The sequence below is a fragment of the Anomaloglossus baeobatrachus genome, chromosome 1 (genome assembly GCF_048569485.1).
Source record: "Anomaloglossus baeobatrachus isolate aAnoBae1 chromosome 1, aAnoBae1.hap1, whole genome shotgun sequence".
NCBI classification, from domain to species: Eukaryota; Metazoa; Chordata; class Amphibia; order Anura; family Aromobatidae; genus Anomaloglossus; species Anomaloglossus baeobatrachus.
Genome location: NC_134353.1, coordinates 35551776 through 35573752, shown reverse-complemented (window position 1 = coordinate 35573752; position 21977 = coordinate 35551776). Strand labels below are relative to the sequence as shown.

Genomic DNA, 21977 nt, shown 5'->3' with positions numbered 1-21977 from the left:
ATAGGAAACATGACCACGGTATCTTGCACCTGGGACCTCCAGGGGCGAAGATATCCTGAAAGGTGGGGATCTCCTAATTTTTAACCCTAGAATGCGCAGCCATAGAATTCTACACTTTCACATACCTGGGGCCTTTTAGGCCTGTTTGCAAATAACATAACTGGAACTGAAATAACAGGAAATTACTAACAACTATATACCTGAGGAATACCTAGAGTTTCAAAATTCTAACTAAAGTAATCTTGCAGAAAAAAAGAAAACAAGTAACCTAGCAGTCCTGCGAGGCCCCAGGTATGCGTTCTAGGGTTAAGAGACTGAAGCCACATCCCATGACCAGCTCTGTTATCAGTCACCAGAGGTGAGGTTTATCAGTGTACTTTTGTTAATAAAAGCATGATGTTAAAAGGGATGATGTTATTATACTTGTCTTGTGTTTTTTTATCTTTTCAGAAAAATAAAACCGGTGTTGGACGGGCAGCCCGCGGACGGTCTGAATTTTTGCTAAGGGGGAATGTGACGCCCTGGGCAAGCCAGGGGTCACAGGTCATGACACCACCACACCCTACACCCCGGATAGGTACACCGAAGCTACACAAAAATCCTTGTTGCCTTCCTCCAGGGGCTGATGTCCACACCAGGGGGTGGGCCAGGCGGTTGGCTCCGCCCACCGAGGAGTTCACAGCCCTGGAGGCGGGAAAACCAGGCAGAGATAGAGATCAGTTGTAGTGAGTGAGAGTTAAGCTAGGGAAGTGAAGGAGTGAAGTGGAAGTGAAGCGGTAAAGGAGCAAGAGAGAGGAGTAAAAGTGGAAGAGAAAGTGACACTTGAGGAAGCCTGAAGTTGGTCCGGGTGTGTGCCCCGGACTGAGACAGCAGGGTCGGCAGACGGCGGTGACCGTCTGCAGGAGAGGCTGCTCGGAGGTTGCCGAAAGGACCGTGGACGGGTGGTGGCCCGGCGGTACCGGAACGGTATACAAAGAGAAGCCAGCACCATTGGCAGGGGCCTTTCGGATCCCGGCAAGGCTAGGAGTCGCCGTGAATTTGCCAAATCCGTCAGTGAAGGGGACCTCTGGGTCTCCCAACAACCAAGTCCCGATTGAAGGCAACAGTCCAACCGTTAGAGTGAGACACCGCCACCGCCAAGGCACCAGTTTCTCAGGGCCAGCGCCTGCGGGCAAAGAGGGGCTCCTCCAGCCCATATCCAAGCCGGGGAGCGGGTTACCGGTGGGAACCCATCGCTACCAACATAGACTTAGGTGCAGGAAAAGGGACCGTCACCGTCAACTACTGGTGAAAAGCAACAGCAGCCGTCCGTGGGAACCGTCTTTCCAGCCGTGTGTTTTACCGAGAACTGTGTCCCCGTCTCAGGCTGAGTGAGTACCACAGTGCCGTGAGGCACAGCGCTGCCACCCGCGTCCCTGCACCCCACCAAGCCCTGCACCCTGCAAGACGACCACCCCCTACCCACGGAGGTGAGAACCAACAACCTTGCTGCTCCCTGTCACCGCTCCCGGGATCCCCATACAGAGCAGCGGTGGTGTCCATACAATCACCACAACCGTGGGTGGCGTCACGGACAATAAATCCTCAAAGCCAAACCCCTTTTCACTCACGGGCGAGGAGCGCCGCTCGAGTCCCCAGGATCCGGCCCATCGCTCGAGCCACCGAGCAGCAGAGGCCGCAGCAGCAGCGGCAGCCGAACCCGAGCAGTGGGAGAGCGCAGCGTCCCCTCCTCCGCCCGCGACAGATGCCAACTAGGACTGGCCTTAACGGCTCTTGAACAAACGAGTTAGAGCTTTCCTGAGCATCAGAGGCTACTACTGTCGCTCCATCTCTAACTTCCCCATGGTAGTCACACTCCTGACTGACCTCCTAAAGGACACAAAGTCGGATATGGTAAAGTGGTCTCTAGAAGCGGAGACAGCCTCCTAATGAAGCTAGCCCTGTGTAAACAGCCAGTGTTGGTTGCACCAGACTTCAATACGGAATAGGTGGTTCAGACGGACATGTCAGAAGTTGGGTTAGGTGCCGTCTTGTCCTAAGAAGCGAATGGCTAAGAACACTCAATATTGTACCCGAGTAGTTTACTGTCTTCCTAGGAGAAGGATTACTCCATCGTGAAAAAGGAGTGTTCAGCCATCAAATGGGGGTTAAAAACTTTAAGATATTACCATTAGGTAGGAAATTTAGGTTAATGTCAGACCATGTGTGCCGCCCCCGTGCCAGCAGCCGAGCTACTCGGATCCGGGTTCTCAGTGGCTCAAGGGTCTCCGGACCCGGGGGTCATGCGGCCCCTCAAATGAAGGGGGGTATGTACAAGGGATTTATTAGAGCTTGTGACGCCACCCGTGGTATGTGGTAAATAGGAGTACCACCGCTGCAGTTGAGAGTATCTGGGGATGATGGAATGGGGCAGCCAGGTGTTAGAACCCTCCACCGGTAGGGGAATACCCCGGGACTCAGTAAGGGGTGCCGTGGGATGCAGGGGGTTCACTTTGGTACTCACTCAGTCCATTAAGCAGACAACGACAACTGGTAAAACAAGTCTCTGGACACCGCTGCCGCTGAGGGGAGCTTAGTTCGGGTCCCGTCCCCAATGGTGCTGCCTGGTGATCAGTGACCTGCCTCCTGGCACTAAGTTTACTTCTTTGGTGGTCCCGGTAGTGTGAAACTTGCCGGGTGCAGCTCCCCACTATGGCTAAGTGTGGGAGCTTGCTCTCAGGGCTCACACTTGGGATTTTCTGGACCGTTTTGGATTGGAAAGTCCTATCCCCCTCGTTGCGCTAATGCCTCAATTCTGGAGCAGGTGGAAACAAATCTTGAAGACTCCGTTCTCTACTGGTAAATTATCGGGTTGTCTGAAGCTACTCCCTGACCTAGGGTCCACATACCCCATTGTGTCTTGGTCCCAGCCCGGTGATGATGCAAGGCCACCGGCTGTCCTCCTCGACAGATCCATGTCCCTTGCCATGATGCCCTGCGACCGGGGGACCAACTCCTTTACGCCCAGACCACCGTCTGCCACACAGATTGTTTCCCAGGAGCCCCGCTCCCGACCTCCTATCACTTTCACTTTCAGACTACTCTCCCTCTCTCCTCTTGACACTCCTAACCTCCCCTCCCCAACCCCTTTGGTGGGTGACTCTATTCCACTCAAGCCATCCACTGGTGTGTTTGGTGGGTGTGGTGCAGGGTGTTTCTAGGATTTGATTGGCTGATGTAGGCAACACCATATGGTTAGGGACCCAAAACCAAGAAGGAGGTGGATACTGCACGGGAGGGCAGATTGTGCAATACCCTGTGACGACCTGATAGTCCAGGGGCGTCACACATTGTCATCCTTTCCACCAGTCTTTCACACTGCTTTTGAGTGACCTTATGCCACTCTTGGTGCAAACATTTAAGCAGCTCTTCTTTGTTTGATGGCTTGTGACTATCCATCTTCCTCTTATTTACATTCCAGAGGTTTTAAATGGGGTTCAGGTCTGGAGATTGGGCTGGCCATGACAGGGTTTTGATGTGGTGGTCCTTCATCCACACATTAACCTAGCTGTGTGGCATGACGCATTGTCTTTCTGGAAAAACCAGTCCTCAGAGTTGGGGAACATTGCCTGAGTAGAAGGAAGCAGCTGTTTTTCCAGGATAACCTTGTATGCGGCTTGATTCATACGTCGTTTGCAAAGTTATCAAGCCGCATTCAAGGTTATCCTGGAAAAACAGTTGCATCCTTCAGCTCAGGCAATGTTCCCCAACTCTGAGGACTGCTTTTTCCAGCAGGACAATGCGCCATGCCACACAGTTAGGTCAATAAATATGTGGAGGAAGGATCACCACATCAAAACCCTGTCATGGCCAGCCCAATCTCCAGACCTGAACCCCATGGTAAACCTCTGGAATGTAATCAAGAGGAAGATGGATAGTCACAAGCCATCAAACAAAGAAGAACTGATTACATTTTTGCACCAGGAGTGGCATAAGGTTCCTCAAAATCAGTGTGAAAGACCGGTGGAAAGCAGCCAAGACGCAGGAAAGCTGGGATTAAAAATCATAGTAATTCCACAAAATATTGATTTCTGAATCCTCCTGAGATAAAACATTATTAGTATTGTTTCTAAATGATTATGAACTTGTTTTCTTTGCATTATTTGAGGTCTGAAAGCACTGTATTGTTTTGTTATTTTCCCCATTTCTCATTTTCAGAAAATAAAGACAACATTTATTGTTTGGAAATTCGGAGACGTTGTCAGTAGTTTATAGAATAAAAGAACAACTTACATTTTACTGAAAAATATAAAGAGAAAAATCACAAAAACTGACAATTTTGAAGTGGTCTCTTGATTTTTGCCAGAGCTGAATATGTATTTTTTATATTTTTAATATATAATAAATACAATATATATACAATATATATATATATATATATATATATATATATATATATATATATATATATATATATATTGTATTGTTTTAATATAAATAAATAAATATATATATATATATATATATACATATATATATATTTATATATATGTATATACCGTATATATTTGTCCTAGGAAATTGTACGGTGGTTTAGCTAAAATTATTAATAATAATAATAATAATAATAATAATATAATGATAATAAATACATATATTTTTTAATTAGATGTTATACGTTTATATTATTATTTTTTCTGATTTATTCTTAGTTTTATAATTTTTCCTTCTTTATATTGTAGTGTTCAATTTTTGCTTTACTTTTTTTTGTAGTGGGTAATTGTACATTAATATTAAATAATAATATATTATGTATTTCTTCTTTTAATGTTAATATTTTATTCTTTTTTTCAGATTTATGAGTCCATTAGTGATCACAATTTTTTCTTATTATGTTAATTATTACTTTAAAAATTCTGTTAACATTTTAATAGATTTTTTGTTTGTTGTATTTTTATATATACTTATTTACCTAATGAACTAGTCTGGGGCGAATACAGGAGAATACAAAGCAGTACTTACCCCCCAAGGTAGACGGCGAGGCTAGACCAGTTCCTCTGGGTGCTCGGTGTGCTGCGGGTGCGGGGTCTTTATATACCCCCAGAGCTGGGCCTGCTTTTTCCTCTCACACACTTGACATGTTCAGAAAGATCTATAAATACATCAAAGGCCTCCGTTCACTTTCCATGCCGGCGCATAGTGATATCGATAAAACAATTTGAACGTAAATACTCGCTGATCCTCCGGCTTTAACGTAACAGGAGATTCATGGAAAATGCCCCCATCAGACTCTGCGAGCAACGATACAGGGAGACGCTTGTGGTGTCATCCAGATATTGTCTTATATTTTACTTCTTACATATTATATACAGAGAAACTGTGAGGCTGATCCACATCTGAAAAGCTAATAATAATTATTATAATAATACTGCTCTCCTCCTGCACTTCACCTCTGTGCTTCCCCTGAATTCCCAGCACAGTGTCCTACTCACTGTCTCTTGTCTGCTGCCTACCCTGATCCTTTGCTTGTGTGGCGCCCTGGACAAGCCAGGGGCCACAGAGAACAACACCACCACACCCCACACTCCCGGTCAGGCACACCGAAGTCAGACACAAACCCTTGTTGCCTTCCTCCAGGGGCTGATGTCCACACCAGGGGGTGGGCCAGGCGGTTGGCCCCACCCACCGAGGAGTTCACAGTCCTGGAGGCGGGAAAAGCAGACAGTTTAGTTTTGGAGGTGAAAGTGGAAGGGAGGAAAGTGGTAGTGGAGCAACTAACTGACAGCGTCCGGGTGTGTGGCCCGGGCGGTACAGCAAGGTTGGCAGACGGTGGTGACCGTCTGCAGGAGTGGCCTATCGGAGTTTACCGTAAGGACCGTGGACGGGCGGTGGCCCGGCGGTACCGGACCGGTACACAAAGAGAAGTCAGCACCATCTGGCAAGGGCTTACGGACCCCGGCAAGGCTAGGAGTCGCCGTGAATTTGCCAAATCCGTTAGCGAAGGGAACCTCCTGGGTTTCCCAGCAGCCAAGTCCCGACAGAAGGCAACAGTCCAACTGTGAGAGGGAAACACAGTCACCGCCAAGGCTACCGTTCCCAGGGCCAGAGCCTGCGGGCAAAAGGGGCTCCTCCAGCCCATATCCAAGCTGGGGAGCGGGTTACCGGTGGGACCATTGGAACCGTTTACCGTACATAGGTGCAGGGAAAGGCAGTCACCATCAACCTGCCGGGAGAAACAACACCGCAGCCGTCTGTGGGACCCGTCCATCCAGCCGTGTGTTTTACTGAGAACTGTGTCCTCATCATTGGCTGAGTGAGTACCACCGTGCTGTGCGGCACAGCGCTGCCCCCGCGACCCTGCACCTCACCAGGCCCCGTTACCCGCCTGCCATCCATCCCTACCCCCTCACCGGGCCCCGGGACAACCAACCCCCTACCCACGGAGGGGAGAACTAACATCAAAGCTGCTCCCTGTCACCGCTCCCGGGATCCCCGTCCAGAGCAGCGGTGGTGTCACCAACTTCACCACAACCGTGGGTGGCGTCACGGACAATCACCAAATCCCCACCATCCAAATCCCACCCTTTTCACTCACGGGCGAGGAGCGCCGCTCGAGTCCCCGGGATCCAGCCCACCGCTCGAGCCACCACCGAGCAGCGGCAGCCGCAGCAGCAGCGGCCGGACCCGAGCAGTGGGAGAGCGCAGCGTCCCCTGCTCCGCCTGCGACACTTGTCTGCCACCTTCCCTGATCCTTTGCTTGTCTGCGGCCTGCCCTGACCCTTTGCTTGTCTGCCACCTGCCCTCATCCTTTGCTTGTCTGCCACCTGCCCTCATCCTTTGCTTGTCTGCCACCTGCCCTGATCTTTTACTTGTCTGCCGCCTACCCTGAACCTTTGCTTGTCTGCCACTTGCCCTGATCTTTTACTTCTCTGCCGCCTGCCCTCATCTTTTACTTATCTGCCACCTGCCCTGATCCTTTGCTTGTCTGCTACCTGCCCTCATCCTTTGCTTGTCTGCCACCTGCCCTGATCCTTTGCTTGTCTGCCGCCTGCCCTGATCCTTTGCTTGTCTGCCACCTGCCTATATACACAGTAATAATATAATAATAATAATAATAATAATAATAATAATATATCTATTCATTTATATAGCGCTGTTAATTCCACAGCACTTTACATACATTTGGCAACACTGTCCCAATTGGGGCTCACAATCTAAATTCCCTATCAGTATGTTTTTGGAGTGGGGAGGAAACCAGAGCACCCGGAGGAAATCCACGCAAACACAGGGAGAACATACAGACTCCTTGCAGATGTTGTCCTTGGTGGGAATTGAACCCAGGACCCCAGCGCTGCAAGGCTGCAGTGCTAACCACTGAGCCACCATACAGTGCTAACCACTGAGCCACCGTGCTGCCTACAGTATGATGTTCCCCATACCGTATAATTTCCACACAACTCCTCATACAATATTATGTCCCGACAGCCTTTGGCTCAGCAGGCGCGATGATGGTACAAGAGTGCGCGGCTGTGCACGGGTCAGTACACACCATACACAGAGAAGCAGCACATTGGAGGGAATAGGGAGGGGAGTAGTTTTTTTTTGTTTTTTTTTTTACTTTTAATTATCAGTCACCACTCACTACTTGTCTGAGTGACATTTGTGGGATCATAGCAATGTCAGAGGGTCTGTGGGAGCATCATACTTGTGTGAAAAGCTGTGTGACGTTGTATTATTAGAGGGGCCATGGGGCCCTCATACCTGTGTGTGAGTGCATAATACTGTAGGAGGGGTCGTGGGAACATCATACTTGTGTGTGTGTGCGAGAATCATACTATGTGTGAGAGCTGTGGGGACATCATACTGTGTGAGGGCCTTTGGGGACATCATACTACGGTATGTGTTTGTGTTGTGGGGACATTATACTTGAGTGAGGAACTATGGGGAGATAATAATGTGTGAGAAGCTGTGGGGAGGTCATGCTGTGTGAGAGGTTATGAGGACATTGTACTGTGTGAGGGTCTTTGGAGACATCATACTACGGTATGTGTTTGTGTTGTGGGGACATTATACTTGAGTGAGGAGCTGTGGGGAAATAATACTGTGTGAGAAGCTGTGGAGAGGTCATACTGTGTGAGAGGTTATGAGGACATTTTACTGTGTAAGGGGCTGTGGGGAGATCATATTGAGTGAGGGGCTGTGGGGAGAGGAGATCATATTGTGTGAGGGGCTGTGGGGAGATCATATTATGTGAGGGGCTGTGGGGAGATCATATTGTGTGAAGGGCTGTGGGGAGATCATATTGTGTGAGGGGCTGTGGGGAGATCTTATTATGTGAGGGGCTGTGGGGAGATCATATTGTGTGAGGGGCTGTGGGGAGATCATATTATGTGAGGGGCTGTGGGGAGATCATATTGTGTGAAGGGCTGTGGGGAGATCATATTATGTGAGAGGCTGTGGGGAGATCATTATGTGTGAGGGGCTGTGGGGAGATCATACTGTGTGAGGGGCTGTGGGGAGATCATATTATGTGAGGGGCTGTGGGGAGATCATATTGTGTGAATGGCTGTGGGGAGATCATATGTCTGAGGGGCTGTGGGGAAATTATTCTGTATGAGGAGATGTGGGGACATCATACTATGTGTGGCAGTTGTGGGTACACTATACTTATATGAGTAGTTGTGGTGAGATAATAATGTGTGAAGGGCTGTGGTGACGTCATACATGATATACCGTGTGTGGGAGCTGTGGGGACATTATACTTGTGTTATGGGCTGTGGGGATATAGTAATGGGTGGCGGGCTGTAAGAACAGCTTACTGTTTGGGGAGATGTGGAGATATCATACTGACTGTGGGAGCCGTGGAGACATACTTATGTTAGGGACTGTGGGGATATAATACTGTGTGGGGGGCTGTGCACCTGTAGTGTGTTTTTGGCCCCGATGGCTTCCCACCGGTAACCCGCTCCCCAGCGTGGATAGAAGCCGAGGGAGCCCCTTTTGCCCGCAGGCTCTGGTCCTGGGAACTGTAGCCTTGGCGGTGACGGTATTTCCCTTCACGGTTGAGCGGTTGCCTTCAAATCGGGTTGCCTGGTCGGGTCCGTAGGCCCTGCCGAATGGTGCTGGCTTCTCTTCACTCTCCAGTTCGGTACCGGCGGGCCACCGCCCGTCCCCAGTCCTACGGTTCTGCGTCGATCGGCCCCTCCTGCAGACGGTCACCACCGTCTGCCAACCTTGCTGTATGTGCCCGGGCCACGTACCCGGACACGGTCAGTCTGCTCCTCTACTACTACTTTACTCCTCTCTCTTCCTACTCCAAAACTACTCTCTAGCTCTGCCCGAGCCTAAGTGCTTCCTTTCCCGCCTCCAGGACTGTGAACTCCTCTGTGGGTGGGGCCAACCGCCTGGCTCCACCCCACCTGGTGTGGACATCAGCCCCTGGAGGGAGGCAACAAGGATTTGTGTGTGACTGATGTGCCTAACCGGGGTGTGGGGTGTGTTGTTGCAGTACCTGTGACGTCCTGGCTTGTCCAGGGCGCCACATTCCCCCTTGGTTAAATGCAGACCGTCCGCGGGCTGCCCGTCAATCACCGGTTTTATTTTCACAACTGAAACAAAAAGGTAAAACATATAAAAACATTCAACAAGCCTTTTTTTATGACTCTTCCCTTAACGGGAGGTACGGTACTTAAACGTTACTTAACGGTACATTTTTATTAACGGTAACGGCTTCCGCTCTCTACCGCCCAAACAACCTGGCCCTGATGCTGCCCCTAAGAAGTGGGCAGCACCCCTTGCCCCAGTCCATCACCAAGCTGCCCGAGCGGGTACGGTCTCTTTCAGGGGACCCACGTCCACGGGGAATCCCTGACCCCCGGAGGATGGCCACCGGTCCAGGTGGTGACCGGGCCCCAGCCTACTCTGCTGCGGGCCCTTCCTCCAATCTGCCTCTTCGGAGGCGGTAACGGATTTATGCCAAAAATTATTTACATGCCACAAGTTTGTGGTCGCCCTGCAAGTTCTCGGGCGTGTCCGTAAGTAGTTCCTTACGCCAACGGTGCAAAGGGTCCTCTCAGGGACAACTTGCCGGCAACGGCCGGTTCAATCACGGTTGCAAATCTGGTAACAGTTCGGCTGATTATTTTCCATTTACTCACATAACGGTTCTGATGGTCCCAATGGGGACAACTTGCACAGCGGAGGGACCGCTGACTTACTGCAGGTCCACCACAGCGGCCAGAGGAGGAGGCTGAGCCGGTGCTTGGGCCTCCTGACTGCCCCTCAGTTTGGCGTCCAGGGCAAACCAGCCCCTCTCTCCGCAATGCCGCGTGTACTGGACCAAATCCCCTGGGAGTATGTTACGGCCCGGGTGGTCTTCTGGTAAGTGGGCATTAATGTCCCGGCGGGCTACAAAAACTTCGGCCTCCAGGCCCGGCTCATAGATGAACCCGTATCCCCGACGGACATCAAATTTCCTTACTTGCCCCTCGTGGATTGGGCCCCGTACTCGGAAGGTGGCTCGGCGGAGGCTCTCTTTTTCTCTGATGGTGCGAGCGATTAGTTCAGCCTTCAGCTTTTCCCTCTCCGCAATTTCTCGGCCCAGCGGGGTCGGTTCCCTGTCCCAGTAAGGGGCTACTGCTTGCCCCTGCGCGCGGGTCGGGCCCCGCGAGACTTCCAACACGCTGCCCACCACTGGCACCCTCTGTGGAAGATCCCGCGGTGTCATGGCCTGGGGTGCTGCCTCACAGCAACGACCCGGTGCAGCCTCTGCCGAGGTGTGGGGGATGGTTACAGGGTTCCTCTCCCGCTGGCCCTCCGCCTCTTCCTGCTCGGGACGGGCTGCCGGAGTCGGTACGGGACCAGGCACGGTCACTGCATGTGCCTCCGGTACATCTCCGCTGATGGGCTCGGTCTTCGGCAGCTTCCAGGGAAGCGGTTCAAGACGGTTATGGGCTTCGACTGCATGTCGGTCTGCTTGGGCGGACGGGCAGGGTACCACTACCGGTTGGGCAGGTAGCGGGCCTAGTGGCGGGGTGGTAGCAACTAATACGGGTAGCGGGGGAGGCAGCAGGGTGAGCGGGCGCAGGCCGGGTCCCTCAGCCGCAACGGCCGATGCCTTCGGACTACAGGGGCGTGGGTCGCTTACCCACCTCTCCAACTCTTCCTCCACCTCGCGTCTCCGTATAGCCGCCACCACATCCGCCATGTCGGCCTCCCACTCCTCCAGGAGGAGCTGCACACGGACCTGCAGACGGCTGCTTAGCTGGACGGTCCGGACTTCCACCTACGCCGCCGTACCAGGCGCGGGCGCGGGGACGACGGTGTTGCCGGACGGACTATACATCGTTGCAGCGGCCTCTTCCAGGAACCAAAGATGGCCGCAGAGTCCTGGTGTCCCTGCTTTTATAGCCGCGGTTTACATGCGGCCAGACGCCATCCGTCTCCCCTTGGTTTCTTCTCAGCACCTCCTCTTCAGGGGCGGAGCTTGGGCTTTCGCGCCTCCACTGCTCGGGAAGACGCTCGAGCGGGGAGCTTTTCGCGCCCATGTCGCGGGCGGAGGAGGGGACGCCGCGCTCTCCCACTGCTCGGGTCCGGCTGCTGCTGCCGCTGTTCTGTGGTGGCTCGAGCGGTGGGCCGGATCCCGGGGACTTGAGCGTTCCTCGCCCGTGAGTGAAAAGGGTGGGGATTGATTGTGGGGATTTGGTTATTGTCCGTGACGCCACCCATGGTTGTGGTGATATTGGTGACACCACCGCTGCTCTGGACGGGGATCCCGGGAGCGGTGACAGGGAGCAGCTTTGTTGTTAGTTCTCCCCTCCGTGGGTAGGGGGTTGGTTGTCCCGGGGCCCGGTGATGGGGTAGGGATGGATGGCAGGCGGGTTACGGGGCTTGGTGAGGTGCAGGGTCGCGGGGGCAGCGCTGTGCCGCACGGCACGGTGGTACTCACTCAGCCAATGATGAGGACACAGTTCTCGGTAAAACACACGGCTGGATGGACGGGTCCCACAGACGGCTGCGGTGTTGTTTCTCCCAGCAGGTTGATGGTGACTGCCTTTCCCTACACCTATGTACGGTAAATGGTTCCAATGGGTTCCCACCGGTAACCCGCTCCCCGGCTTGGATATGGGCCGGAGGAGCCCCTTTTGCCCGCAGGCTCTGGCCCTGGGAACGGTAGCCTTGGCGGTGGCTGTGTTTCCCTCTCACGGTTGGACTGTTGCCTTCTGTCGGGACTTGGCTGCTGGGAAACCCAGGAGGTTCCCTTCGCTGACGGATTTGGCAAATTCACGGCGACTCCTAGCCTTGCCGGGGTCCGTAAGCCACTGCCAGATGGTGCTGACTTCTCTTTGTGTACCGGTCCGGTACCGCCGGGCCACCGCCTCTCCACGGTCCTTACGGTAGACTCTGATAGGCCACTCCTGCAGACGGTCACCACTGTCTGCCAACCTTGCTGTACCGCCCGGGCCACACACACGGACGCTGTCAGTTAGTTGCTCCACTACCACTTTCCTTCCTTTCACTTTCACCTCCAAAACTAAACTGCCTGCTTTTCCCGCCTCCAGGACTGTGAACTCCTCGGTGGGCGAGGCCAACCGCCTGGCCCACCCCCCTGGTGTGAACATCAGCCCCTGGAGGAAGGCAACAAGGGTTTGTGTCTGACTTCGGTGTGCCTGACCGGGAGTGTGGGGTGTGTGGGTGTTGTGCTCTGTGGCCCCTGGCTTGTTCAGGGTGCCACATTCCCCCTTAGTAAAATGCAGACCGTCCGCGGGCTGCCCGTCCATCACCGGTTTTATTTTCACAAACTGAAAAAGATAACGGTAATACAGTGATTACAAGTAAAATAACATCTTCCCACATCGGGAGGTACTCTTATTTTAACGTTGCAAACGGTTACGGCTTCCGCTGTCTCCCACCCAAGCAACCTGGCCCTGATGCTGCCCCTAAGCAAACAGGCAGCACCCCTTGACCCCAGTCCAGAACAAGTTGCCCGAGCGGGTTCTGTCCTTTTCAGGGGACCCACGTCCATGGGGAACCCCTGAAACCCCCAGAGGATTGCCACCGGTTCCGGTGGTGGCTGGGCCCCAGCCTGCTCCACTGCGGGCCCTTCCTCCAATCTGCCTCTCTGGAGCCGGTAACGGTGAAAGGCATAAAACATTTTTATTCACATGCCACAAGTTTGTGGTTGCCCTGCTAGTTCTCGGGCTTGTCCGTAGTAGTTTCTACGTATATGGTAAAGGGGTCCCAACGGGGACCAGTTGCCGGCAACGACCGGTGCAATCAAGCTGACAATCAGGTGACTCTTCGATGGATTATTCTTTACATTCATTTAAACGGTACTTTTATGGTCCCAACGGGGACAGCTTGCAGCGGAGGACCGCCGGCTTCACTGCGTGCTTTCATCATCCTCCGCCGGTCCTGGGTGGAAGAACACAGGCACCAGCCCCTCCAGCTCATAGCAAGCGCGACGAGAAAGGGCCGCCCAGTATCCGTTATTTCCGCTCCGGGGAATGTAAGTGGCCTCCATGCCATCCAGGGCGATGACTCCTTCATCCTCCTCTGAAACAGGCTCTGTGTCAGGTCCGGAGTCACTATCGTCTGACCCTACTCCAGGCGGGTTGCCGCCAGCTGCCGCAGTCTCCGGGCTCGCCACTCTTCCAGCTACTGTTACGAGGGGATGTACGCTAGACGGACCAGCATCAGCGGGGTGCACGGGCAGGGAAGACGGGGGCAACATGGGGGCCAGGCAGGGCCGGATTATAGGCGGGGCAGACGGGGCTCCCGCCCAGGGGCCCCCACCACAAGAGCTTCTGAGGGGGCCCCCACCACCATCACTGTGGGCGTCATTTTATTAACGCCGCAGTGTGGTTCAGGACCGCACTGTACCTTTAAAGAATTTCAATCCCGATTCCCGGCCGTCACTTTTCTGCAGACACGCCCACGGCACGCTCTGTGGGCTGCGTCTGCTAGGATGACGTCACCGCGCACCTGTTGCTGCTTCTAAGTTCCTGCCGTAGAGGAGCTTGTGGGAGGACCGGAGGTCTCAGTGGATCCCGGTAAGTATGATGTTATTAATCATGGTGTCGGCCGGGCAGGGGGCTGCAGTGAGGAAGGAGCAGGACGCCGCTGATAACAACAGACCGGATTCCATAGTGTCAGCGGCAGCTCTGCCCGGGATCAGTGTGAGTTATTGCCGGAGTCTGAACTGCAGCAGATCAGGCCGGGCTGTCAGTACAGGTCGGGCTGTCAGTACAGGTCGGGCTGTCAGTGCCGGGTCATCGGCCTCATCCCTCCCCTCTGCAATAACTCACACTGATCTCCAGCACAGACATCACTATACAGAGTCCTGCACTGATCACATCTGAGCCTGCAGCACACATTATACTATATGGCCCATCAGGGCCGGCGTCAGCACCCGGCAAACCCGGGCAAATGCCGGGGCCCTGGAGAGCCGGGGGGGCCCACTCGGCCTCGTCAGTTCTCCTGTCCCTTGGCCGGGGCCCACTCGCCTTTACAGTTCTGCGGTCCCCGGCCGAGTTCCGGGGACCGCAGTCCTCGGCAGCAATCTGCGGCGCCGTCACTTTAAGGCGCGCAGACATCCTGGTTTGAATTTCATCTGTGGGCGGAGCTACCGCCTTCTCAGTCCCACAGATGAAGGAGGCGAGCTTCTGTCCGGCGCTGTGTGGGCCCCCTCTCCACCGTGACCTAATCGGGTAAGTGCCCTCCCCGCCTCCCCATTATGGGCCCCGGTGAGCTGCTTCTAACCCCCCAGATGTATGCCCTGGCCCCTGCCAATCCCCCCCGCCGATTCCGCGGGTGCTGTACCCGCCGAGCCGCGGGTGTGGGCCCCGCCGAGCCGCGGGTGCTGTCGCCGCCGAGCCGCGGGTGTGGGCCCCGCCGAGCCGCGGGTGTGGGCCCCGCCGAGCCGCGGGTGTGGGCCCCGCCGAGCCGCGGGTGCTGTCCCCGCCGAGCCGCGGGTGCTGCTGCGGGTGCTGTACTGCCGAGCCGCGGGTGTGGGCCCCGCCGAGCCGCGGGTGCTGCTGCGGGTGCTGTACTGCCGAGCCGCGGGTGTGGGCCCCGCCGAGCCGCGGGTGCTGCTGCGGGTGCTGTACTGCCGAGCCGCGGGTGTGGGCCCCGCCGAGCCGCGGGTGCTGCTGCGGGTGCTGTACTGCCGAGCCGCGGGTGTGGGCCCCGCCGAGCCGCGGGTGCTGCCGCGGGTGCTGTCCCCGCCGAGCCGCGGGTGTGGGCCCCACAGAGCAGCAGAGTTGTGTGCATTTGTCTGAATGTAGCAGAGTTGTGTGTGTTTGTCTGTATGTAGCAGAGTTGTATGTGTTTGTCTGTATGTAGTAGAGTTGTATGTGTTTGTCTGTATGTAGCAGAGTTGTATGTGTTTGTCTGTATGTAGTAGAGTTGTATGTGTTTGTCTGTATGTAGCAGAGTTGTATGTGTTTGTCTGTATGTAGCAGAGTTGTATGTGTTTGTCTGTATGTAGCAGAGTTGTGTGTGTTTGTCTGTATGTAGCAGAGTTGTGTGTGTTTGTCTGTATGTAGCAGAGTTGTGTGTGTTTGTCTGTATGTAGCAGAGTTGTGTGTGTTTGTATGTAGCAGAGTTGTATGTGTTTGTCTGTATGTAGTAGAGTTGTATGTGTTTGTCTGTATGTAGTAGAGTTGTATGTGTTTGTCTGTATGTAGCAGAGTTGTATGTGTTTGTCTGTATGTAGTAGAGTTGTATGTGTTTGTCTGTATGTAGCAGAGTTGTATGTGTTTGTCTGTATGTAGTAGAGTTGTATGTGTTTGTCTGTATGTAGCAGAGTTGTATGTGTTTGTCTGTATGTAGCAGAGTTGTATGTGTTTGTCTGTATGTAGCAGAGTTGTATGTGTTTGTCTGTATGTAGCAGAGTTGTATGTGTTTGTCTGTATGTAGCAGAGTTGTATGTGTTTGTCTGTATGTAGCAGAGTTGTGTGTGTTTGTCTGTATGTAGCAGAGTTGTGTGTGTTTGTCTGTATGTAGCAGAGTTGTGTGTGTTTGTCTGTATGTAGCAGAGTTGTGTGTGTTTGTATGTAGCAGAGTTGTATGTGTTTGTCTGTATGTAGTAGAGTTGTATGTGTTTGTCTGTATGTAGTAGAGTTGTATGTGTTTGTCTGTATGTAGCAGAGTTGTATGTGTTTGTCTGTATGTAGCAGAGTTGTATGTGTTTGTCTGTATGTAGTAGAGTTGTGTGTGTTTGTCTGTATGTAGCAGAGTTGTGTATGTGTTTGTCTGTATGTAGCAGAGTTGTGTATGTGTTTGTCTGTATGTAGCAGAGTTGTGTGTGTTTGTCTGTATGTAGCAGAGTTGTGTGTGTTTGTCTGTATGTAGCAGAGTTGTGTGTGTTTGTCTGTATGTAGCAGAGTTGTGTGTGTTTGTCTGTATGTAGCAGAGTTGTATGTGTTTGTATGTAGCAGAGTTGTGTGTTTGTCTGTATGTAGTAGAGTTGTGTGTGTTTGTATGTAGCAGAGTTGTGTGTGTTTGTCTGTATGTAGCAGAGTTGTATGTGTTTGTCTGTATGTAGCAGAGTTGTGTGTGTTTGTATGTAGCAGAGTTGTGTGTGTTTGTCTGTATGTAGCAGAGTTGTGTGTGTTTGTCTGTATGTAGCAGAGTTGTGTGTGTTTGTCTGTATGTAGCAGAGTTGTATGTGTTTGTCTGTATGTAGCAGAGTTGTGTGTGTTTGTATGTAGCAGAGTTGTGTGTGTTTGTCTGTATGTAGCAGAGTTGTGTGTGTTTGTCTGTATGTATGTAGCAGAGTTGTGTGTGTTTGTCTGTATGTAGCAGAGTTGTGTGTGTGTTTGTATGTAGCAGGGTTGTGTGTGTGTTTGTCTGCACGTAGCAGAGTTGTGTGTGTTTGTCTGTATGTAGCAGAGTTGTGTGTGTTTGTATGTAGCAGAGTTGTGTGTGTTTGTCTGTATGTAGCAGAGTTGTGTATGTGTTTGTCTGTATGTAGCAGAGTTGTATGTGTTTGTATGTAGCAGAGTTGTGTGTTTGTCTGTATGTAGTAGAGTTGTGTGTGTTTGTCTGTATGTAGCAGAGTTGTGTGTGTTTGTCTGTATGTAGCAGAGTTGTATGTGTTTGTCTGTATGTAGCAGAGTTGTGTGTGTTTGTATGTAGCAGAGTTGTGTGTGTTTGTCTGTATGTAGCAGAGTTGTGTGTGTTTGTCTGTATGTAGCAGAGTTGTGTGTGTTTGTCTGTATGTAGCAGAGTTGTATGTGTTTGTCTGTATGTAGCAGAGTTGTGTGTGTTTGTATGTAGCAGAGTTGTGTGTGTTTGTCTGTATGTAGCAGAGTTGTGTGTGTTTGTCTGTATGTATGTAGCAGAGTTGTGTGTGTTTGTCTGTATGTAGCAGAGTTGTGTGTGTGTTTGTATGTAGCAGGGTTGTGTGTGTGTTTGTCTGTACGTAGCAGAGTTGTGTGTGTTTGTCTGTATGTAGCAGAGTTGTGTGTGTTTGTATGTAGCAGAGTTGTGTGTGTTTGTCTGTATGTAGCAGAGTTGTGTGTGTTTGTCTGTTTGTAGCAGAGTTGTGTGTGTTTGTATGTAGCAGAGTTGTGTGTGTTTGTCTGTATGTAGCAGAGTTGTGTGTGTTTGTCTGTTTGTAGCAGAGTTGTGTGTGTTTGTCTGTATGTAGCAGAGTTGTGTGTGTTTGTCTGTATGTAGCAGAGTTGTGTGTGTTTGTCTGTCTGTAGCAGAGTTGTGTGTGTTTGTCTGTATGTAGCAGACTTGTGTGTGTGTGTGTGTGTGTCTGTCTGTATGCAGCAGACTTGTGTTTGTGTGTGTGTGTGTCTGTCTGTAAGTGTATATGACTGTATAGATTTGTCTGTTTATATGTATTTTTGTGAGTTTGTCTTTAAATATGTATATGTACGTGTTCGTATCGGTGTCTGTGTGTGGATGGGGCCCACTGGGACTCTTCCGCCCGGGGCCCACAAAAACCTGGAGCCGGCCCTGCGGCCCATATTACATATAGAATATGTGAGGTCCTGTAGGTCCAGGTGTGATCAGTGCAGGGCATTGTATATCTGTGTGTGGCGCCCCTGACCTGGTCAGGCACCACTGAGTACTGCACCCATGCTGGGGACAGTACGAACAGGTAATCCAGAAGGCTGACCGAGGTGTGACTACACAGGCGCATAGTGATCAGGTCTCACACATGTACCTATGAGAGGACCCCTGGGGATCCCAGGAGGGGGAAAAGCCTTCACCTCCACTGGAATAGTGGAGGGGGCCAAAAGCCTCCATCTCCTCTCAAGGGGTGTGGTAAGAGAGCCTGGTTGCTAGGTGGCGTAGGCAAGAACAGGAGAGGAGGAGCAGTGAGCCAGTTCAGTGAGCTCCGAGAGGAGCAGACCCCTACCCCTGGGGCTGTTGCAGTCTGACAGCGTCCGCGCAGTGGCTACCGACGGGGGAGAACGGTCACCTAGGAGGGCTACCCGAAACCCATCTCCAGCTAGAGAGAGAGCACAGAGTGGGAAGTAAGGAGACTGCTAGGGAGAACCAGGCCCAAACGGGCGGCAGATCCCGGAGCGGGGATAGATCCACCTTTCCCTGCTAAACCTGCCGGTGTGGGGCCCTCAAAGCCCACACCACAACACCTAAAAGCCGCAGCCACGTAGCCACAGTTAGGGCCCATAGTTCACAGGAGGCAAGCAGCTGGAGTGATCTGGCCCAGGCAACAAGCAAACGGCAAACGAAGGGGAGAGAGGCTTCAGCAACTTCCCTGGGTGACCCCCATAGGGACTAAAAGTCGGGGTTACCCCAAACCACCAAGGGCTAAGGAAGGCGAGTTGGTAGTCACCATCAGAAGTCAGCCTGAAGGATACCTGGTTCCTGCCGGGTTCATCCCAGCTACGCCCGGGTTACTCACCCTGCCATCTGAAGTGAGTAAAACCCCTGAAAGACATCCTGCGTGTGTGGAGTTATTCTGCGCCTTGTGGTACTACGCACCTACACAGGGCCCTGGGGCTTGCCTCACTCTCAGGAGGCTATTCCAACTAACTGCACTCACCATCAGCCCCAGGCGTCCCTCAACCTGCAGTGGCGGTCCCCACTGACCGCAATACTGAGAGTGGCGTCACGACAATCAAAACAGAAGATTTCCCTACCTGTGACAAAGATCCAGCCGAGTGGAGTCCCTGAAGGTAATGCACCGACACAACACCTGTGGGGCTTCACATCTGTACATGGTATATCACATCCAGTGTACAGAGCAGTGTGATATACTGTGTACACACATCAGATGGTATATAATAATGTGTATATTCTATAACATCTGGTGTCTGTATCACAGTAAACCCGGTCAAATGCCGGGGGGGCCCACTCACGGTGGCAGGAGTGGCGTAGCGCTAATAAGGGGGGCCCGGTGCCCGCGCTGCCTCCCCCCACCGAGGATCGCGCTTTCAATTGTATCGGCATCGCAGCTGCCGATACAATTGAGAGCAATGATGAGATGGAGCGGCGCGCTCTCTCTCATGATTCTCCTCGCTGTGTCTGTCGGCATTCTGACAGCTTTGCAGCAGAGCGTGGTGACGTGATCACTGCGCGCCTGCTGAGAGGTCAGAGAAAGCGACAGCAGTGGATGCGCTGAGGAGACCGGAGGAGCGGGGGAACGAGGAGAAGTGAGTATGTACAATCACTGTGGCCAGACGACCATGGGGGTGCATTAAATGATATGGCGGCTGTATACTACATGAGGGTGCCTAATGCTATCTGGTTCTGCACTGTGCTATATATGGACTGTATACTACATGAAGGTGCCTAATGCTATCTGGTTCTGCACTGTGCTATATAGGGGCTGTATACTACATGATGATGCCTAATGCTAGCTGGTTCTGCACTGTGCTATATAGGGGCTGTATACTACATGAAGGTGCCTAATGCTAGCTGGTTCTGCACTGTGCTATATAGGGGCTGTATACTACATGAAGGTGCCTAATGCTATCTGGTTCTGCACTGTGCTATATAGGGGCTGTATACTACATGATGATGCCTAATGCTAGCTGGTTCTGCACTGTGCTATATAGGGGCTGTATACTACATGAAGGTGCCTAATGCTAGCTGGTTCTGCACTGTGCTATATAGGGGCTGTATACTACATGAAGGTGCCTAATGCTATCTGGTTCTGCACTGTGCTATATAGGGGCTGTATACTACATGAAGGTGCCTAATGCTAGCTGGTTCTGCACTGTGCTATATAGGGGCTGTATACTACATGAAGGTGCCTAATGCTATCTGGTCTGCATTGTGCTATATAGGGGCTGTGAACTACGTGAGTGTCTAATGCTATCTGGTTCTGCACTGTGCTATATACGGGCTGGACACTATATGAGGATGCCTAATGCTATCTGGGTCTGCTTTTTGCTATATACGGGCTGTATACTACGTGAGGATGCCTAATGCGATCTGGCTCTGCACTGTGCTATATAGGGGCTGTGTACTATGTGAAGGTGCTTAATATTATTTGGTCTGCTCTGTGCTATATAGGGGCTGTGTACTATGTGAGGATGCCTAATGCTATCTGGGTCTGCACTGTGCTATATAGGGGCTGTGTACTACATGAGGGTGCCTAATGCTATATGGGTGTGCATTGTACTATATGGGGGGCTGCATAGTGCCATATGGGGGCTGCATAGTGCCATATGAGGGCTGCATAGTGCCATATGGGGGCTGCATAGTGCCATATGGGGGCTGCATAGTGCCATATGGGGGCTGCATAGTGCCATATGGGGGCTGCATAGTGCCATATGGGGGCTGCATAATGCCATATGGGGGCTGCATAGTGCCATATGGGGGCTGCATAGTGCCACATGGGGGCTTCATAACACTATATGGAGGAATATGGGGGCTGCATAATACTATACCCCCAGAGTTGTATGTCCTCTACACCCCAGAGCTGCATATCCCCAGAGCTGCATGTCATCCCCCCACCTCAGAGCTCTTTGTCCCCCCCACCTCAGAACCACTGCCCCCCTCTAGAGCTGTATGCCCCCCATTGCTATGTACCCCTTTCCTCAGTAATATGGATGTCCCCAGTAATGTGTATGCCTCCAGCCTCTCTTGTGATGTATATACAGCAGTGTTAGGCTATGTGCCCACGCTACAGGATTTATCGCGGATTTGACGCGGATTTTGACGCGGATTTAGCGCGGATTTGCCGAAAATCTGCAGCACAGCTACTCCCCAGCCATTTCAATGGCATTTTGGAAATGCTGTGCCCATGCTGCGGATTTTTCCGCTGCGGATTTTGCCGCGGATTTTGATGCGGAACAAACTGCAGCATGTCAATTGTTTGGTGCGGATTTGGTGCGGATTTTCTGTTTTGAATGGGGAAAAAAAAAAAAATAAAATCCGCATCAAAATCCGCGGCAAATCCGCGGTAAATCCGCGGCAAATCCGCGGGTGCGGATTTGCCGCGAAAGTTGCGGATTTTCAGGCAAAAAAATCCGCAGGGACCTTTTACTGTGGACACATAGCCTTAGTGTTCTCTATGTGTGGCCATGTCTGTTAGTGACTGCCACCAATCAGCGTGGCACAGACACATGCCCAGGAGGAGTTGGATGGAGACAAGCGGGGAGGTGAATGAGGCTGTTGCCGGCTTCCCAATATTAAAAATTAGATAAAAATATAAAAATGTGTCTGTGTGTGCATGTGTGATGCGTATCTATGTGTCATCTATGTATGTCGGTGTGTATGACTGTGTCTAGATTTATGTCTGTTTATATGTGTTTTTGTGAATTTGTCTTTAAATATATACTGTATGTGTACGTATGCCTGTATGTGTATGTATCTGTGCATGTCTATGTGTGGATGGGGCCCACTGAGACTCTTTCGCCCAGGACCTACAAAAACATGGAGCCGGCCCTGCGTGTACCAGTCATGTATTCTCCTGTACACTGTACAGGGGCGTACCTTTGGGGGGCATGCGGCATATCTGCCCCTGCACAGCAATCAGGGGGGCACAATTGGAAAATGTGAGGCAG

At 52.0% G+C, this 21977-nt stretch overlaps 1 protein-coding gene across 1 annotated transcript in view; it reads right to left on the bottom strand.

The window, feature by feature from the left end:
* The window catches only part of LOC142274791 (kyphoscoliosis peptidase-like), a 37357-nt gene extending 32261 nt beyond the window's left edge, over nt 1-5096 (bottom strand). Inside the window, exon 1 of the mRNA XM_075332569.1 lies at nt 5002-5096. The gene's annotated coding sequence lies outside the window, so the exon portion shown is untranslated. The remainder of the gene's footprint in view (nt 1-5001) is intronic.
* Nucleotides 5097-21977: the final 16881 nt, after the last annotated feature.